General features: G+C 39.3%; 1 protein-coding gene across 1 annotated transcript in view; it reads right to left on the reverse strand.

Annotated features, from left to right (window-relative positions):
- The window catches only part of LOC137657765 (uncharacterized), a 611991-nt gene extending 604255 nt beyond the window's left edge, over window positions 1–7736 (reverse strand). Inside the window, exon 1 of the mRNA XM_068392256.1 lies at window positions 7507–7736. The gene's annotated coding sequence lies outside the window, so the exon portion shown is untranslated. The remainder of the gene's footprint in view (window positions 1–7506) is intronic.
- Between the last annotated feature and the right edge of the window lie 11285 nt (window positions 7737–19021).

The following is a 19021-nucleotide window of genomic DNA, read 5'->3' on the forward strand; positions in this document are numbered from 1 at the left end:
TGTAAACAAACCTCAGAAACGGTTGGGAATCCGGGTGTATAGGAATGTGGAAGTATGCCTCCTGAAGGTCGAGAGAGACCATCCAGTCGCCTTCCATAAATGCTGTCAAGACAGCCTGGTAGACTTCATCGTGAAGTTCGTCTTGACAATGAACACATTGAGCGCACTTGCCTCTTACGTACTCCTGCAGTGAACATGGCTGCCAGATCATTGGAGCCATCCCTGAGGGACTTGTTCCTGCAGAGAACGTGGCTGTCAGATCATTGGAGCCATCCCTGAAAGCCTTGTTTATGCATGACATAATTGTACAGCAAAACTTCAAACGCTCGAAAATAGCTCTGAAGTCGACCTGTAAAATCTTGGAGCGTCTCATGGCCAGGCGCCAGGGAGAGTCTATGAGGTTTGAGAAGTCTATCTGGGCAGAGGCAGGAACTCCCAAGCCGAGAACTTCTCTCGTGTCATATCAGACTCTCGCTCTATAAGCCAGTTTAAAAGTAGGGAAAGCAAAGGCTGTCTCCCCCAAACTCCTCCTGGTGATAAACCAGTCGCCTAGCAAACGTAAAGCTCTCTTAGAAGAGCGAGAGAGCACTAGCTTATAAAACAACGGCTTCGAAGTAGCTAGGCCTAGAGTAAGCTCTGACGTTTAGGCGAACGAGGAGCAGCAGTTACAAAAAGATCCGGACAAAGATCCTTAAAAATCAGCATGATTTATTTAAAGTCCATAGCAGCTTTAGGCTCCTCTCCGTCTGACAGAGTCCTCAAGGGAATATCAGTAGGAGAGGGAACAGCAACTTCCTCATCTGAAGGAACCTTGTCCGACAATAGCCGAGTCTCAAGCAAGGGAGAGACCTACCGTGGTGGCAATGCTTTACAAGCAGAGTCCACACGCACTGGTGCATTAGTAGCGGACCAGGACGCAACGTCATGTAACTGCTTGACAGTCTGTGAACTGTCAACAACAACAGGTGCGTGAGGACGCACAGCGTCCACTCGAGACTGCTTTGACCGCCTAGTCTGAGCAGTCAAAACAACTCTAGAATGCGGAGGTTGACGCTCAGCGTCAAAACAAGTCAACTCCGATTGTTGGCGAACGTCCTGAACGTCAACAGGAGCATCAGCAAGTGGCCTAACGTCCAAATGTGGCTGAAAATCCACACGAGACCGCATCGAGTGTGGTTCTAAACAACCTGACTGACGTGACTTGGCTACGCCAACGTCAACAGGACGCACAAAGGAACGTTAGGGTGGCTGAAGGCCAGGATCTCGATGAGATAAACGGCTAGGATCAACGTGAACCTTATCGGCAGAATAGTCTTCCATAAGAGAGGCAAGCTTATTCTGCATGTCTTGCCGTACAACTCATTTAGGAACAACGGGAATGGTTGCGGTAAGAGACGAGGGTAACGTCTGTGACTGCAAAACCTTGCCTACAAAAAGACTCTCGGAGCCTGTGTTACGTTTTTGTTTAGGCGGCGAGCAGTCTTCCGATGACTGCATAGTGTCAGAGCTGTCCTAATAGTCAAAACCAGGACGCTGGACCTGTCCTGAAAGGACTGACTTTCGCTTAAAGGGCCTCGAAACCTTGTTCCACGGTTTCTTATGCGAAAAGCCTTCGGATGACGAGGAGAAAATCGTCTCTCTTGTCTAATGGTTGGGGCGATCTTGGTGAGATACGCCTGATACCATAGAGGGAACGTCTGTTCGCTGATCAAGGCCTCTCAAACCCATAAGTCGTACGACATTACTTCTCCCCTGGGCTTGGGAGCTTGCAAGAGGTCCCGGACTAGGCAAACGACAGGCACGAACAGACGAACCCTCGGTCGCAACACTGATAACACTTTGCGCAATATCACTTTATCACTACGATTTTCTGTTTTGCACTTATTTCACTGAAATCGAATTTTTTAACAATTCATTAGGTATGAATAAAACTGATTTCTACCTGAAGCACGCAATTCTACCCTCTCAAAAGGTTGTAATTGCGAAATCAGTCGTATAATGTAAGCACATTAATACCAGCAAAAAACAGTAAACATATTTTAAAATAAAAAAATCAGTGGCTGGGGAAGAGACTAAACACTAGTTCATTCAAAACTACGTTTTCAATCTCTCACCGTACAGTGCCTTGGGACGAGAATGAAAACTAAAAACGTTTTATCCTTTCTCCCCGTACAGAGACTAGGGACGAGAGTAACTCGAGAACAACGTTACTCGCTTGGGACGAGATAAAGATTGGAACGTTCTCTCTCCTCTCTCTCTCTCCGTCTCTATCTCTCTCTCTCTCTCTCTCTTGATTTCGCACCGAAGAGAAGAGCCCACTTACCTTTCGTCAATAAACAGGTTATTTGACCAAAGGAAAAAACTGAAAGGTTTTTCAATTAAAAAGTTCCTTTAAAATAGTCTTTAAAACATTTAAGCTTTGAAAGAAAAAAAGAACAAAACGTCAGAATCGATTTACTCTTTCTGCAAAGTGAAACCGTGATACTCTCTCTCTCTATCGTAACGATAGAGCGCAAACTGCGTAGCATAAATAAACTGAACGTTAGTTCATCTTTGAAACAGTACGAAGACTATTCAAAGAAAAAAACTATCATAAAATATTTACTAAAAATATTTCATTTAATAAGTTTTAAATCATTAGCTCTGTAAAAGTTATTTACGATTGAAAAGGGCTCAACGTTGTTTAACTTCGGTTTCCAAGTTAGGACCGCCTACTCTCAGGAAAGGTCGCATATAAACAAATCATTAAAATTTATTTTGATGTTTATTATAAATGGAAAGCTAATCGAAGAGGCCTAATAAAGGCGGTTGAGATATAAAATATATAGAGGAAAATCTATAATTAATTTATAACGTGATAAGATAATTGCTAAAAGCCTAAAACACACTTCCGTCTAAGGGAAGGGTCGGCCATTTAAAAGTCAAAGAAAGTCCATACTCTCTTTCTTGTCATCAAAAATTAAATCTATCCAAAAACGAGTTCAAGATTTAAGATGAAGATATAACACCTGCACTGCGAAAGCTCAAACCAAAATGAAGTACTTCACCAAATATGTTGAGAAAACTCCAGGTTCTACAGCGAGTATTGATACGTCTTGTCGTCAACGTCGACAGAGAAGAATTGAAGGGTTTGTTTACATGCAAGAGTGGTATCTGGCCGGTAGTTGGCGCTGGTGGGCACACCCGCAACCTTCATAGCGATCGCTCGCGAGTTTTTTGAGTATGTTTTCTGTCGAGCCGCTGAGTAGCAGCTATTATATATTCACCGGCTAAGTTAAATATTTAAAATTGGTTTTTGTAGATGGGTTGAACTAATTATTTCGATTTTATAACATTCTTATGGGGAAATTCGTTTCGCGATACGAATTTTTCTGTTTACGAGTTCGCATTAGGAACGAATTAAATTCGTAAACCGAGGTTCTACTGTATATATATATATATATATATATATATATATATATATGTGTGTGTGTGTATATATATATATATATATATATATATATATATATATATATGTGTGTGTGTGTATATATATATATATATATATATATATATATATATATATATATATGTGTGTGTATATATATATATATATATATATATATATATATATATATATATATATATATATATATATATATATATATATATATATATATATATATATATATTTTATATATATATATATATACATATATATGTATTTATATATATATATATATATATATATATATATATATATATATATATATATATATATATATATACACTGGAAACCTTACTCTTCTTTCGCACTGTCCAGCAAAAAATAAAAAGAAAGTACACTTGATGCTAAGAAGCACTATGCATGAGAAAGGAGATGATAACAATTCAGTTGTGTTACCAGAGATTATGAAGGAACCGAGTGGGAAACCGGGGTTTTTAGGGTGGGGAAATGTCATACAAGAGTGATTTACAGCAATAATAATGGTTAGAAATACAAAATAAGAACAAGATAACTAGTTGGAAAAATATATGGATCATTAAGTGGCTGAACATAGGCCAAACATGATTATTTAACACATTTGAGATTTGTAAAAGGGTACAGAACCTAACAAACCCACCTAACCTAACTTAGTATTTCCCCAGGTCACAACCCCTAGGACCCTCTTCCTAAGTCACAGAACCTAGCCGGGGGCAAGCCCCCAGACCCCCTTCCCAGGTCACAGACCTTCCCAGGTCACAGCCCCTAGCTGGGGGCAAGCCCCCCAGACCCCTTTCCCAGGTCACAGCCCCTAGCCAGGGGCAAGCCCCCAGACCCCCTTACCAGGTCACAACCCCTTGGACTATCCCAATATCCTAATATAAGCTTTCAGCCTTCATCATAAATTCTTTAAACAAACAGGCATTTTTTTGTTGTTGCATTTGGAGATTTAAAGTTACGTCTGCACAAATTTCTTGAATTAAGGATATATATACTAAAGAATTTGATTGTTCCCTCACATCCTTCGAAATCAGCAAGCTTGTTTTCTAAGCAATATTGCATGGGGTTTGATACGGATTCACCAAGAAACTGAGCAGCATGCTTAAAATTCATTGTTCTTTTTATCCAAGCAATATGTTGTGACCTCAATTTATTGCCTAAATGTAACCCTTCATTGTCTTGCAATTTGTGCAGCTTTTCTATGAAATCCCATTGAATTTAAGGTTAATGTCTAGGAGAGGGCCGCATGAAGATATCAGTGATATTCAATGAATTTTTACTAGAATGTGTAGGAATGTATGTAAATAGTGGTATACGAGTGAGATAATTTAGTAAAATTCAATAAGTCGAAATATCGACGATCAAACTCACGCTAAGTAGGCCTACTCATGTCTTCCTCCCAGTTTTTTCCAAGTCTGTTGTTATTTTTGACTGTGTCTTGTTTTTGCTCAAATGAGCCCTGTAACCACTATAATCCGCAGACAAACTATAGTCCATTTCTATTAGCGATGCATATTTGCACCGACTCGCAGCGGTGCCCTTTTAGCTCGGAAAAGTTTCCGGATCCCTGATTGGTTGGACAAGATAATTCTAACCAATCAGCGATCAGGAAACTTTTCCGAGCTAAAAGAGCACCGCCGCGAGTCGATGCAAATATGCATCGCTAAAAGAAATGGACTATAGTCCACTATGACGTCTTACACGTTTGGCCAATCACAGCGCCTATCCACTATGATGTCTTACACGTTTGGCCAATCACAGCGCGACAATACATTATCTTACCCAAGCATTTCATTTCGTTCTTAGACATGGAGACCATAGCAAGCACGTCATCTCATATTGCACAAGAAGTTGAAATTCAAGCTTCTTGTCCTGACTGTTTCCTAAGTTACGGTGAATTTGTTGTAACTTATTCGGGGAATATTGAAAAACTAGTGGATTTGTGCCAGACACACAATTTAATTTTACAAAATAAAAATTTTCCTGCATGTCAAGGAACCTTTGCAACGGCTTCACGTTTTCCTCAAAGCAGCAGCACATCTTTATAAACCAACAGTTTAAGGTAAGCTTCATTAATTTATAGAGAATATTATAATGTTGATAGTATAACGATGTATACAGCAGTACCATCACTTTGGAATTGGTTTGATGGATGTGTTAGGTAGTGGCCGTAAGGGGGGGGGGGGGGGGGTTGCAGGGGGCTAGGCCTAGGTAGGGGTACAGGGCCCTAGGTTAGGTGGTTGTATTAGGTTCGTTAGTGCCCCGAAAATCACTGTGGCCTTAAGGGGTCTCCGTCCCCCCGGTAGGCCTAGGTAGGGGTACAGGGCCCCTAGGTTAGGTTAGGTGGGTTTATTAGGTTCGGTAGTGCCCTGAAAATCACTGTGGCCATAAGGGGGGGTCGTAGGGGGGGGGGGTCGTAGCCCCCCCCCCCCCCCCCCCCCTACGGGGAATATTGAAAAACTAGTGGATTTGTGCCAGACACAATTTAATTTTACAAAATAAAAATTTTCCTGCATGTCAAGGAACCTTTGCAACGGCTTCACGTTTTCCTCAAAGCAGCAGCACATCTTTATAAACCAACAGTTTAAGGTAAGCTTCATTAATTTATAGAGAATATTATAATGTTGATAGTATAACGATGTATACAGCAGTACCATCACTTTGGAATTGGTTTGATGGATGTGTTAGGTAGTGGCCGTAAGGGGGGGGGGGGTTGCAGGGGGCTAGGCCTAGGTAGGGGTACAGGGCCCTAGGTTAGGTGGTTGTATTAGGTTCGTTAGTGCCCCGAAAATCACTGTGGCCTTAAGGGGTCTCCGTCCCCCCGGTAGGCCTAGGTAGGGGTACAGGGCCCCTAGGTTAGGTTAGGTGGGTTTATTAGGTTCGGTAGTGCCCTGAAAATCACTGTGGCCATAAGGGGGGGTCGTAGGGGGGGGGGTCGTAGCCCCCCCCCCCCCCGGTAGGCCTAGGTAGGGGTACAGGGCCCCTAGGTTAGGTTAGGTGGGTGTATTAGGATCGGTAGTGCCCTGAAAATCACTGGGGCCTTAAGGGGGGGTCGCAGCCTGGTAAGCCTAAGTAGGGGTACAGGGCCCCTAGGTTAGGTTAGGTGGGTGTATTAGGTTCGGTAGTGCCCTGAAAATCACTGTGGTATTAAGGGGGGGGGGCAGAGGCCCCCCCCAGTAGGCCTAGGTAGGGGTACAGGGCCCCCAGCTTAGGTTAGGTGCTTGTATTAGGTTCGGTAGTGGCCCGAAAATCACTTTTCTCCTCCTCCTCCCCCCAGAAAAAAACCCGCTTCCAACTGGGGTCCCCCATAGTTGTAGTAGTAGGTATATGCTTACATTTTGTGTGTAAGAGTTGAGTCTTAGTTTCTTTTTTAATCATTTCCTCATGTTTCTATGCAATGTGCAACTATAATCTGGTCGTTTTTTGCCGTTTTTCGTCGTTAATACTTGAAAAACGGGTGCGGCCTTCTCCTAGACATTTACCGAATTTGATTTCCATGGCAAACGAAAAAAAAAATAATGGTTACTTCCACCAAGCAAAGGGGGAATCTTGGCCCAGAGGGGGGAATATTATCCTGGGACAAAGTTCCCCCGGGGGGATATATATCCTGGGCCATATTTCCCCCCGGGGGGAATTTCGGACGGGGAGAAAACCAGACCGTTACACCGGTACTAGGTGGGCCCCATAACCATAGGATATATTAGGGTATAATTTATAAACTATTTCTTTGCAAAGGAAATATATGGTAATTTTTAAAGAAAATGGTTCGGGTTCAGTAAATAACACCATTTCTTTATTAGTAAAGTTCCCCGTGTTTTTCTATAATAATACCCGAAAGGTTAGGCTAACATCAACTGACTAATTCTTAAACAAAAATTTAAGACTACCATGCTATCATGAGTTTCATTGATATGTAGCCTAAATTGTCAAAGTAAAGCTTATTGCTTTTAAGGCCTTAAGCCAATACTAATATAAAATTTTCAAACAATACTTGAATCAGATGTGTTAAATAATATAATAGAAAAGTTTCAACTGTGGCTTACCTCCAATAGAAAAGGTTTCCCTCGCTTGAAACAACACAGACACAAGAACGTATTTCATCTAAAAATCACACTAAAGATAAATTTGTGCAGTATCAAACACAACTAAGCAGCTGTACGTCTAATATATTCAACAAGTAACTAGGCCCAAGCCATTTCAACATATTTCTTCCATGTCAATAACTTAATCCAAGGATACGGGTAGAGCCCACGTGAACACTGCGAAGTAAACAGATTCACTGACACTGAATCGCTAATAAGGGTTGCCAACTCAAATTTTCAAATGTCGCTAGATAGGCTTGCAAAAGTAGCTAGAAAGTAGCTAAAGTCATATGGAATTTCTCTAAAGAAAGTAGCTAAAGTCATATGGAATTTCTCTAAAGAAAGTAGCTAAAATAGAATACTGTAAAAAAGGCAATGAATTAGCAGATATTGTCACATTTTTTTATTGATATTTTAACATACCAGTGGTTTAATTATTTGAACTTGTTGTAATGAAAAGAGGAATTAAATTTTGCTTATTTAGGAATAATGGAAGGAAAATTAATAATCATTATTAATAAAGAGGAAATAAATTTGTAAAATAAATTATTCAAGAAATTCAGTACTTGATACAAGAAATTTCAAACAACTAATGCTTTTCTTTTCATAAACAAAAAAATATTTTTAATAATTAATCAATAATTACTATCACTGTAACTCTAATAGTTGCTGAGATTCAATCTGGACACAAATATATATATATATATATATATATATATATATATATATATATATATATATATATATATATATATATATATATATATATATATATATATATACATAGGCCTATATATATATATATATATATATATATATATATATATATGTATATATATATATATATATATATATATATATATATATATATATATACATAGGCCTATATATATATATATATATATATATATATATATATATATATATATATATATATATATATATATATATATATATATATATGTGTGTGTGTGTGTGTGTGTGTGTGTGTGTGTGTGTGAATGGAGAGGCTATTTCGAGTGACAACTGAGTTTGGTGCTTGGATAATGGATATTGGCAATATCCATTATCCAAGCAAGTTGCACCAAAGATTTACGTCACATTTCACCTCAGACAGTTAAATTCAATCATAGATATACTATACTATTTAAGTAATAGTAAAGGTTGTAAATTAACATTAAACACGTTTTCAGCTGTCACAATTTGTTAGTTGCATCATCAAAATCTAATCTTTAAAAGTCTTGGTTGTTCCTATTTAGTAACAAGCTTATGCGAATTTCGGACCTTCATATGATTGGCTGATTGAGACCTAAGTACTTACATGTGTATGTAACTTTGTTTCAATATATATATAATCCATAATCAATCCAATGTCTATTATGAAAATATATTAGGTAGCATTGGAGATCCAACTCACGTTTCTAGAACCATTTTCGTACAATTACATGTCGCTGAGTCGCTCTGACTTTTAAAATAGTTCAAGTAAAAATAAAGACCAAACTCAGTTGTCACTCGAAATAGCCTCTCCATTCACACACACACACACACACACACACACACACATATATATATATATATATATATATATATATATATATATATATATATATATATATATATATATATATATATATATATGTGTGTGTGTGTGTGTGTGTGTGTGCATATGTATACACGTTTCTTTAATAGCTGACCAGTTGTTAGGTACTTTCATTTAATAGTCCTCCCACAGTTACATGACATGGCCTTTTCTCTGATGTCTCATTTGATGGTAGTCAGTTGGCCAAGGCACCAGCCACTCGTTGGGACTACCACTAGACCTATTGGGTCCTTTGACTAGACAAACAGTACTACATTGGATCCCTCTCACTGGTCTTTGCCTACACATACTGTACACCGAATAGCCTGGCCTATTCTTCCCACATTCTCCTTTGTCCCCATATACCCGACCACTGAGATTGCCAAGCATATTTTCTTAGCTCAAGGGGTTATCTACTGCAAATTAATTATAGAGTAGCTACTTTCCTTTTTGTAAGGGTAGAAAAAACTCTAGCTTTGGTAAGCAGCTCTTCTAGAAGGGCACTCCAAAGTCAAACCATTGTTCTCTAGTCTTGGGTAGTGCTATAGCATTTGTACTATGGCCTTCCACTGTATTGGATTAGAGTTCTCTAACTTTTCTTGCTTGAGGGTAAACTCGGGCTCACTGTTTTCTCTTCTAATTTTTTTAAAATTTCTTTTATAGTTTATATATGAAAGATCTAATTTACTGCTGTTACTGTTTTCAAAAGTTTATTTTTATTGCTTATTACTTTTTTTTGTAGTTTATTTCCTTGTTTCATTTCCTCACTGGGCTATTTTTCCCTGTTTTGGAGCCCTTGGGCTTAAAGCATCCCACCTTAACCAAGTAGGGTAATAGCTTGGCTTATGATGATGATAATAATAATAATAATAATAATTTGCCCTTAACAAGATACAACTGATTCAGATTTTCTTTGCCTTTTAAGTACCATAAGTGAATAAAATGCGGGTACTTCTTATCATTTTTTCCCCCTCTACGTTGTTGTTTGTATTGATGATGCACTCCAACACTGACCATTTCTCCATTTTTCCACATCTGACTGCAACAACGTTTGGTCATCTTAATCCATGAACTCCAATTACACCCACCTTGTCTGTAAGGTCATCTTCATAGGGCAAAACTGGTAAAGTAAGGGCCTTTTCACTAGTTTGTACACACTATCTCTCTTGCAGTGGCCTACAAGGTTTGAGGCCCTTGTCCTGCACTTTTTGCCATATTGTTTGAGGAAAATGGAGAGCACATCTGTGAATTATGATGCCATCAAACAGCGATCTCAGAACATTCCACAAGCCTGCCTTAAAGTTAAGCACAAATGAAGATACTTTAGGGGCTGCTGGTAAAATGTCAAGAATAGCAATGAGGAATGCTATATACTCCTTGATGGTTTTTTTTTTTTTTTTTTTTGCGACATTATTACAAAACTAAGAGGAATCTATCAAATACGATCACTTTTAATAAAACAATGAATAGACAGTAATTGGTAAAAAGTATTTTTTACAACTTTGAAAGTTTCATCTATTTCGGCTATACTTTGCAGTCGACTAGATTTGATTTGTTTTGCCAAACAAAGTACAGTAGGATATAGGCTACAATGTTTCTTGGAGCAAACTACAATTGGTCTTCTGAAAACTCCTCTGGTATAACCTCCTTTAGGTAGTCTAGTTTGATCTATAAGAATAGATACGTTACTATGAACTACACAAATATAGATTAAGTGTAAAGGTGTTTGCAGTCGCAAGATCACAATCCTTTACAACCACCAACATATATTTTCACTCACTCATTTTCTTCATCTGCAACAAGTGACCTATGTGGTTGTGACACATTGAAATCAGACAGGTCTCTTGTGCCAGTGTGGAGCACATGTGGTTCAAAGTGGGGTGCATACATATCTGTGTCCTCAGCAGGAGGACTGCTGGTATTGAAAATTATTGTTCAAGGTTTGTAATCTATAACCAATCAAATGTCTAAAATGGAAATATATTGTGTAAGGTTTCAAATTGCAAATTTACAATTTTGTAACACGTACTAGTTGGACACTAGCATACGTTTCATCATTGGAATGGGCTGTGACTCATCAAAATCAAATAGGTCTCTTGTATCAGTACTGTATATAAGGAAGAGAGCAAGCTTCTTTCCAAGACATGCACATACACACATTATTGTTATTACTAGCGATGCTACAACCCTAGTTGTGAAAGCAGGCTGCTACAAACCCAAGGGCTCTGACAGAGATAATAGCCTTTATGAATAAACTATTAAGGTGTAATAGTAAAAACATATAAGATCTTTCAAGATCAGTAACAATGATAAAATAGATCCGACATATATACAGAAGGAAGAGAGAATTAAGTCAACATGTTCAACATAAAAGCATTCACTGCAAGTTTGATCTTATTAAGTTTCACTGATTCAACTACCTGATAAGGAAGATCATTAAAAAACCTGGTCACAGCTCTTCTAAAATACTGTGTACAGGATGGTACAGTTTAGGAAGATCTGAATGCAATGGGTGGTTAGAATGAAAAACCTTATGCTTCTGAGTGACAGTGTCAGAGATCAATATCAAGAACAGGAATGAGAAATTTGATAGGCCACAGGTTTTTGTACAAGTTAACATATGAGTTAGCAACTGAAGACCTGACAGGAAAATAATACTCAAACTTAAGTATTGTAGAATTGAAGAAGATAATTCAGGATATGTTGATTAGAGAAAATCTTAAAAGACTTTTGAATAAGCCTATTTTTCGTGCAACTGAAGAAACCAACCAAACGAGTATCTCAAATGTAAATTTGCAATCAAGAATCACATATAAATTTTTGTAAGTCATATTGTGTTAAAGAAATATTAATGTAGATATCTGGATGTTTAGGAGCCACTCTACTTACAATCATTCTTTGAATTTTGTTAGGATTCAACTCCATGCCCTATAAGTTGCATCATACACTAATTTTCACTATATCTCTATTAAGGGATTCAACAATGGCAGATGTACATTCAGGAGATGGAATTGATGCAAAGAGTAGCATTATTTGCTTATGCAACGAGCTTGTTTTCTAGATTTGTATATAGTAGGGAAAGTAATGGGCCAAGAATACTACCCTGAGGAACAACAGATATTACATTTCTATACTCGCTATGGTGAACATCAACAACAACTCCTCCTCCTCTTTGCAATATAATACTTAAAATTTCAACAATGGTGCTAAGAAAAACCCCACCTACTTCCAAATATTAGTTTGAAAACAGCCGCCATGATCAGCATAGTCAGAGGCAGTGCTAAAATCAAGGTCAATCATACAGCTCACTGAACACAATCAAGGTATTTCTGTACAGCATTGGAGATTGTAAGAAAGGCCTTTGTGAAAGCCAAATGGTAAACTGGGGGACAGTTTACTACCTTCATTATAACTATTTAGACGTTTTGCCAAAAGGTGTTTAAAAACTTAAAATAATATGGGTTATGGAAATTTGGCAGTAGGCTTAATCAGCAGGGATAGAGCTACCACAAACATTTACCTAATGGAGTAACATTTCTAATTCTTCAACAAGTGCAAAAAGAACCTTTTCTTGATAACTTACGAAAAATGACAGACACCCAGGAGCTAAAAAATCAATAGACTAAAAAAACATACCATTTGGATTTACACCTTCATAAGCATTAAGGTCCATCATTAGTGTTTTAATTTCACAGGACTGAAATGCTAAACCAGTTAGTTCAACCTCAGGAAAGCAGGAATGAAGATCGAGTTTCTCATTACTCTGGTTACTGTCAAACACATAAGCCAAAATAGATTCCTTTAATTTGGACAGTGAGTGACAGAGCCATCTGGTTTAAGTAAAGGAAGAATGGTTAAGGCTACACCAAAGAGTGCAGATTTAAGGGTAGCTCATCATTTGTGTTCCTGGGTTGTACCAGAAAGGGTTTCTTTTATGGTCAAATTGAATTCCTTTTCAGTTTGAAGCATAAAATCTCTGAGCAACAGCTCTCAGCTGAGTAGCTAGTTACCCTTACAACAATGACAGGCCGCCTGTTTCTGCAAATAAGCATATCTACAATCATCATTGAACCAGGATTTGTCTTTCAACATGTTCAACTCTCAATTCAAATGCAAAAGAACACTCAAAATGTCATTTCAGTCTGCTTGACACACACTCATTTTATATATATATATATATATATATATATATATATATATATATATATATATATATATATATATATATATATATATATATATATATATATAATATATACATATCTTACATAAGAATTACACATCATGGGCAAGTTGCTCAATCTTTATTAACAATGAAAGCAAGGTATGATCAGACATCTTAACTGGAGAACCAACCTTACCAGTGAAGTCTATGTATACTTGGTCCAAGAAGTTACCTGACCTGTTCGTAGCTTCAATTACAGTATTTTATTCAGAGGCTAAGTCCAAAGCTCAAAAATTATGGCAATCAGTAGGAGAAACCTAATTTAACCATTCCCTATCATGAGAGTTGAAATCCTTAAGCACAAAAGAGGCCTTTCTATTATCTTGTGTCTTAGAAAAAATGGTAAGAAGACAATCAAAGATAGATTCATCCAGGTCTGATTTCCAATAAATCAAATTCAAAAGTTATGCCAGCCACAAACTTTTATGACCGGAATCACATCCACATTCAGAGCAGGACTTAAGAGAATTAAGATACTGTACTTGTTTTCACGATACTGTAAACTGTCATTCTCCTTGCACTAGGAATGGTATCCCATTTTAAAATTACTGGTGTCTTAAAGCTTGGAATAAAGAGCTCAGATGGATGCCTCATTTGAGAAACCATAGTTTCTGAGCACAATAGAATATCATACTGTTTGAGGGTACTGTAAGGTCTCTAATATTGCCAAACAACAGTGGCAAAGTCTAGGATGCACTGGTCCCTGATTTTGCTCACTATCCCCAGAAACAATAAAAATCAGAAGCCATAAAATGAATGTCCCATCATACTTGAAAACAAAGTTAACAACCAAAACAATACGGTCAGCCCTCGTTCTTCCCAGGGGTTAGGTAACAGACACACATATGAAGAGTGAAAATCCACATATAATTGTGTCCCTAGGTCAATGAACTTTGGGTCTCCAAACCAACTAACCACTGCCTACTTGAAGTCACGTAACACCACAAATCACACACTACTGTACATTGTTTTCAAGTAATCCACGAATTGTAATATAGGTTTTATTACAGTACCGGTAATTGTATCACCAAGTTTGATGTTATATATAACTTAGTTATGATTAATTTTTATTTCAATATGGTTTCTCTCTTCTGTCTTTATTTTAAATTTTATTTCCCTTTCTCTCACTGATTTTATCTACTGATTTTCAGCTTACATTGCTTCAATAATATTTGGTGACCTCCTGCATAATATATTGCAAGAATTTTAGTTTGAATAACTAGAACAAAAAACAAAACTTTAGTCCACATATGGTAAAATATTATCAATAATATTTGATCTTATATTTTTCTTCTTTACCGTTTGCTTTTACATGCGTTATTCACACATTTTTATTGTTCATTATACCCTTTTATATTTGATATCCTTACAGTACTTCCTTTTCTTAGTCATTCCCCACAATATTCTGTGTTAATTCTATTTAATGCACATTTTGTGTACAGTAGACAAATTTACAGCATAAAACATCGATAGCCTTTCCCATATCTGAGAGCTGTAGTACTTAAGCTCTACTGTAAAAACCCTGGTCTATTTCATTTTTAGCTATACTCCCCTCAAAGCTTACATTGATTTGTTTGATAGTCAGTACCTTAACTGGGGCAATACTCTTAGAAGCTATTCCAAAACATAGGCAACTCCTATGATAAGGAAAGGTCTATACCCTTCCATTGAAAGAACCTGCTGAAGTCTAAGCAGTAACCTTGATGGCCACTACTGAGAGGAGCTTCTCTCAGCCAGTAAGAAGAGGAACTCAGCAATCTGGTATAGTATGGAAATGATCTGTCCTGAGAGGAATCCCTGCTATGATATCAATTGTAGAGGATGCCCCACTTTTCCTGGGACAGTGGGGGCCAAGGGAGTGCCCTCGGGATCTCGACAGGGAAAAACAGGAAACCATTATTTAGGCATGAGTCCATCTGGGAGCCACCCAGATCAACCCGAGTCCTGGTGTAATCCCACACGGTAGATTAGCTGACAGATCAGTGTTGAACGGAAAAAGAGCATAACTATGTACAGTATGTGATACCATGGGTGTTAGAAGGCGACTTTGAACACAGACCATGAGACTGGATCAGAGGAGAAAACCCAGTGTGCTTCCTGTTCAACTGTATGGCAAACATCAATCAACAAACAAAGCAGCCTCTCTGCTATGCCAGGATGTAGAGATCACTCTGATGCTACAGCCCTCCCTTGGTGATTAAGTGTATCTGCTAGTCAATTCATCATGCCCAAAATATATTTTGCTTCATCCACTTGCAGAGCCAGACATAAGCCCTTATAGTGGTGTTGCTGCAACAACCCACCGAATGCCTCCTCAACATCCGTGGAATGTTTGCAGCACTAGAAATGGTCGTAGAGTCAAGACATCAAAGAGAAGCTGCTTCTTCTGACCACACTGCTGAGACAACCCTGATATTTAGGCGTGCGCCTCGACCCCACTCTTTCAACGCACCTGAACATAGTTGCTTGTTAGGAGGCCGAGAGTCGAGTGGGACTCCGAGGGTTCTTCATTACCCAACAGGTAAAATCAACCCAAGCCTCCTGTCTTTCTAGCATGAGGAGGGATGACGATCCCTGGACACTAACCAGTGATTCTTTATACAATACAGTACTGTACTGTACTTGAATAAACCTCTGGCAAAAGCGCTCGTTTGAAAAAAGTTTCTCCAGCGAGGTAAAGTGGCTGAGGAGATTTTGCAAGCGCCTTGGTAGTTCTGTTTGAAAGAATGGATGCGTTACCTCCTTAGACATGCTGATGCCTACTGACTGACTCTGGCTGTTACCAGCATGTCCAAGGGATTCAACCTCTGCTTGGGTAAGAAATTCGACCCTTTCCTCGATTATCACAATCCTCAGATCATGACGAAACTAGAAAGTCAAACTCGATCCTATAGCCACTGCTGCAAAAAGCAGGCAAGGATCATCCACAATTGTATCCATTGTTAGTGGCCTCAAGTTACTGCCAAGGTGAACATCTGAATAAACACCTGATGAGCATGGGCGTCCGTCAGAAACACTGAATCGGGACTGTACACTTCCAATGGCGTCTGCCCAAGGTCCAGTGATGTTAGATGCCCAGCAGTCCAGTCGGAGCCAAGGTACAGTGATGTTAGATGCCCAGCAGTCCAGTCAGAGCCAAAAGACTTGAACTGGTACATTATACCGTAGAGCAGTGGTTCTTAACCTTCTTCAGTATATGCACCCATTTCAAATCAGCAGTCGGTTCTCGCACCCTCAGACTGCTGAAATACAAAAAAATGCTAAAAATGCACATATATATACATTTACACATACACATCATATATAATGCATGAAGAGGTGTTTTATTCTTTTCATGAATTGTCACCAAAATATGTTGTGGAAAAACTGAAAAATGTGGTTTTAATCTGTACATTTGTAGCCATCTCAATACATTAAATGAAAATATTGTAATATCTACACCACTATAGTAATCATCTGTTCCATATACAGCCCATCACCTATCTAAATATATGTGAAGAAAGCAAAATCAGAAATAATGCAAAACCAATCTTTCACCCTACTGTTTATGCATCAATAAGAAAAAGTTATTAAAACAAGGAAACCATAACTCACTCAAGCAGAAGACAGCGTGTTGATGGTGCAGGTGGGTGGTGTGGTCCGAAAAGTGATGATCAACTCCTCCTCTTTGTGTCACCTACGTGTTCTATATGCGTCCCTTCCTCGTTCATCCAAATGAGATTTAGAACTTGAGGTTTATTTTGATCTCGGAACGCTGCTGAAACAAAAAGTTTTATTTTGATAAAAATATAACATGTATATAAAAATATATTTTTCTTTATTCATATGCATCCTCGCACCCCTTAGTAACCAGTCTCGCACTCCACCCTTGGTTTAGAATCACTGCCATAGAAGGAGAAGGGAGGTACTCCTACTGGACAGAGGCATGAGTATTAAAAGTACGCATCCTTTAGATGATTCCCTAAAAGCAAAGTCTTCCTCTGATGCAAGGTGGTACCTATCATCCTGTTTCCTCCGAAATTTCCTTTAAACTCAAACTCATTGCAAAGAGAGCAGTTGATGACCAGCCTCCAGCCTCAGTTGATTCTTCTACCAAGAAGAGTACACTATAGAAGTCCAGAGAATCATCTCAAACAACTTGGACCATGTTCCTCTGCAACATCGATACTACCTCTATCCGCAAGGTCAGGGTTCTAGATGTTGGAAGAACAGACGAGTACAATAACGGCAAGATAAAAAAGGGGAGGGTTAGGGGTGAAGAGGGTAGTAAGTAACCTTCCTGAAGGGCTTACACTACCTAAGAGATGGCCTTATGCCTCTGTTGGTTTGCCTAAAGGCACGACAAGCGATCCTCTATTCTTGGACGTAAGAAAATGGGTGGGGGGGGTGTTAACTGGTAAAGCTTAACCCTTCTTTTACTGCCCTATTGTCTGAAAGAAACAGGTGGGGTAGCTCAAAAGAGCTGCATGACCCAGTTCCTTCTGAGAAGTTACAGGCAGTCCTATTAAGGTTTAGAAAAGGCCTGGAGGCAATCCTAGCTGAACTCCACACTGAAAAGCTTTGAGGGGACAGATACCTTATCTGGGAATGGGGTGCTGCTCAGTGACTGAGGCGCCTCCCTCCGATGAATCACAGGTAGCCTCCCTCCGACCATCACATCCATGAATGTAAGCACGGGCGTCCAACAAAAACACCGACTTGGAATTGCCCACATCCAAAGGCTTCGGTCCCAAGTCCAGTGTCTTAGATGCAGACAAATGCTGAGTACCCTCTTGCCAAGCCTGTGATGAGGGTACAACAGGTAGCTCCACCGATTCATTTTTCACCCTTCCCTCAAGAATATGATTATTCTCTACCAAGGACAGAATTGACCATGTAATCAGGGACTGAAGATGGGCCTAGAAGACAGGCAACAGTTGGGAGAAGATCCTTGGTGCTGAATACCGCAGACACAGAAGGAACACTCTTACTGTACTCTCCCTTTTACTGGATGGGGTGGAGGGAGGGACACAGACCTGTGTGGCAGGATGATTCCTCCGCGCCCCTCTCTTGGTCTTCCAGTGCACACAAATGTGCAATGAAGGCTTCAAATGGTGTCATCCTCTCAACTTGTTCTCCTGAAGTACCATGAGTTGAGGAAGGAGCAGGAGTCCAATTTACCAGCAGAAAAATCCAGAAGCTTTTTCAACAACTTGGGGGCCAAAAAGTGTCCGTTGTCATAAACTTGTTTGGTCTCGGGGACCAAAACATAGAGCCATATACCCCACCACCACCTGCTTACCAATGTAGCTAGGAAACCCAAGCCATGACCAAGGTGGGCCATGGGGAGGCCCTGACCTAGTGTATTCGCCCTAGAGGGCTGAAGCACAGAGCCGACACCATGTAGTCTGGGACCCGAGATGAGGCTTGGGGCTTTGCAATGGCGTCACTGATCCAGCCCCAGTGGGCCAAAATGTGAGCCAAACAAAACTGTCCCTCCTGGACACCAAGGTAGCCAGGAACGCATGCCCAGGTGGCACAGTGACATATGGCCATGGGACCGGGAATAGGCTCCAGGGGTCAAAACACGATGCCAACTCCAGACAACCAGGTCATCAGGGTAGTTGGGGACCCAAGCCATGGCCCCAGGGTCCATGACAAGGGGGTCATACTCTTAGCTACAGAAGTAACCG

Source organism: Palaemon carinicauda, chromosome 18 (assembly GCF_036898095.1).
Source record: "Palaemon carinicauda isolate YSFRI2023 chromosome 18, ASM3689809v2, whole genome shotgun sequence".
NCBI lineage: Eukaryota > Metazoa > Arthropoda > Malacostraca > Decapoda > Palaemonidae > Palaemon > Palaemon carinicauda.